Genomic DNA, 3,086 nt, shown 5'->3' on the forward strand with positions numbered 1-3,086 from the left:
ATATATATATATATATATATATATATATATACATACATATATATATATATATATATATATATAATCACATCAGCACCATCATCATCCTCATCATTGTCATTATCGTTTTAATGTTCACTTTTCCATGCTAGCCCATTGGCTTACTAATGTTTATTATACTCTACATTGATGTTGCATAATTGTCCTTCATTGGGATTCTAATTTTGTTAATAGTATAAGTTATGCCTGTTTAGGAGCTTTTAACTGTAGAAGCACAGTTGTTGCTTATAGAGACCATGCCAAGCAGACATAGACCTGGTGCAGCCTTCTGGCTTGTCTGTTCTTGTCAAATCATCCAACCCATGCCAGCATGGAAAAAAGGGATGTTAAATGATGATGCTGATGATGTCGATAGTAATAGTGGTAGTGGTGGTGTAGGTGGTGGTGGCCGGAATAGTGAGGAGAGGGATATTTAATTCTGTAATCAAACTGAGTATTCTAGTCTTGTTCATATAATTTCATTTGCAGTATATGATATATATGTATATATATATATATATATACACACACACACTCACACACACATATACCCATGCTAGCATGGAAGGCAGATGTTAGATGATGATGATGATGATGATATATATAGAAAGCAAAGTTATTTTATTCCACATGGCTAAAAACCCACAGAAGAAGTATGGATAAACAAAGAAAATACTTTCAAATAAAAGTACAAACCAAGACATAACAAACTTTAACAGAGTACATACACAACTATTCACACACAAAACTCATTCTCCACTTAACATGAGGAACCTACACAGCTAACAACCTAAACTTTAACCACTGACCCACATACAAACAACTACTGTCCACTCTCTCAACCAGACAAATTAAATTTGGTCTGCTTTGATTATAACTAAAAATGTTCACTCAACCGTGTTGGCTCTCCTTTTCGGTGCAAAACATACTATCACGTGGCACTAACGCATGGCTGTCGTGGGAAATGAACAAAAGTTTATAAACTTAATCATGCCTTCATTCTCTACAGACACTTGACAGAAAACACTCAGAGCATTGATTGTTTGGACATGTTCAGTCAACCGTGTCAGCCTTAACTTATGGCACCAAACATTGTCACTTGATACTAACACACGGACATAACGGGGAACCTACAAAAATTTCTAAGACCAATCATGTAACTATCCACTACCAATCAGATCCTAATCAAAACATATACTAATCTGAGCTATGAGCTCCCTATAAAAAATAGGGAAAGCTTCAAGCAATAGTCAGAAGCAAGACAGCTGTGACATAAGCCACATCTTCCTATTTCAACTTTTTGAAAATCAGTGTAAACTGTGAAACCGGTTAAATATTTCAATAAAACATATTTTAACTATTCTCAGTGTATTTTCAACTTCGATTTTACCTATATATATATATATATATATATATATATATATGTATGTATTCATGTGTGTATATATATATTGTGCTTGAGAAGACCCAGCAAGCCAAGTGAGACCATAACCCATGGCCTATGCCAGTAGTGTAAACAGCCCACTTATGCATACCTTTCCTTCATTGGACACTAAACTCTGCTTGTGAAGACCTGTTGAGGCAAGTGAAATCGAAATCAAATTCGATGACAGCACCGCATGACTGGCATCTGTTCCAGAGGAGTGCTAAGAGCACCATCTGAGTGTGGTCGTTGCCAGGGCCGCTGACTGGCTCCCGTGCCGGTGGCATGTAAAGTGCACCATTCAAGTATAATTGTTACCAGCGTTGCCTTACTGGTACTTATGCTGGTGGCACGTGAAAAACAACATTCAAGCAAGGTCGTTGCCAGTGGTGCTGGACTGGCTCCTGTGCAGGTGGCACATAAAAACAGTATTCAAGTATGGCTGTTGCCAGTACTGCCTGACTGGCCCTCATGCCAGTGGTACGTAGAAGCACCAACTACACTCTCGGAGTGGTTGGCGTTAGGAAGGGCATCCAGTTGTAGAAACTCTGCCAGATCAGATTGGAGCCTGGTGTAACCCTCTGGCTCACCAGTCCTCAGTCAAACCATCCAACCCATGCCAGCATGATGATGATATATAAATATATATATATGTTTGTATATATAAATATATATATATATCTATATATATATATATATAAACAATATGTTTGTGTGTATGTATATGTGAAGGTGCATGGCTTAGTGGTTAGCGTATTCAGCTCATGATCGTAAGGTCATGAGTTCAATTCCCAGCGATGCATTGTGTCCTTGAGCAAGACACTTTATTTCACAGTGCTCCAGTCCACTCAGCTGGCAAAAATGAGTGGTACCTGTATTTCAAGGGCCACCCTTGTCACACTCTCTATCTCTGTGTCACGTTGAGAAATATGTAAAAAGGAGTACACGTGTCTGTGTAGTGCTCAGTCACTTACACATTAATCTAACGAGCAAGCTGTTTTGTTGATTGGATCAACTGGGACCCTCATCATCGTAACCGATGGAGTGCTTCCATTTATATTTATATATATATACATCACTAGATGTCATCAGAAAGTATCTGGACTACATGTTCTGTGGTTGTACAGTTCAATAGAAATGCATGCACAGCTGACAAACACTAGTAGTTGGCCAACTGAGTTAGTCTGTATATAGGCTTTATCCTCTCTGATTCTGTTCCATTTGTATGTGAGGTTTTGCAATGTAGTTAGAATGGTTCTGCAATCTCTACATTGACTGACAAAATGAAACTATGTCCCTAAATCAAACTTTTCACGAAGCTCAGCAAATCTGCTAGTGGGACCCTCAAAATGCTTTGTCTGGCTTTTAGCAAATGTTTTTTTGGTTGGGGTCAGGCTGTTGAGTTCAAAGCCAGCCAAGTCACAGTTCAAAATGATGAGCATTGAAGGTGACCAGTCCCTGGCAAAGTACCAGAAAATGTGAAAAAGGATCGTGAACTCATCAATGAGGACCATCACAAGATAATTCCTCAACTCTCTCACATAACTGGAATTACTGAATGTTCACCATGTAAAGCTTGTCTGCTATACTCACCTGACCTATTCCCTTATGACTTGGCTGGGGTTTTTTTTTTTTTTTTTTTTTT

General features: G+C 38.3%; 1 protein-coding gene across 1 annotated transcript in view; it reads left to right on the forward strand.

The window, feature by feature from the left end:
- LOC106868700 (peroxisomal membrane protein PMP34) overlaps nucleotides 1-3,086 on the forward strand; it is a 121,389-nt gene that overhangs the window by 29,634 nt on the left and 88,669 nt on the right. The gene's annotated exons all lie outside the window — the stretch shown is intronic.

Source organism: Octopus bimaculoides, chromosome 17 (assembly GCF_001194135.2).
Source record: "Octopus bimaculoides isolate UCB-OBI-ISO-001 chromosome 17, ASM119413v2, whole genome shotgun sequence".
NCBI classification, from domain to species: Eukaryota; Metazoa; Mollusca; class Cephalopoda; order Octopoda; family Octopodidae; genus Octopus; species Octopus bimaculoides.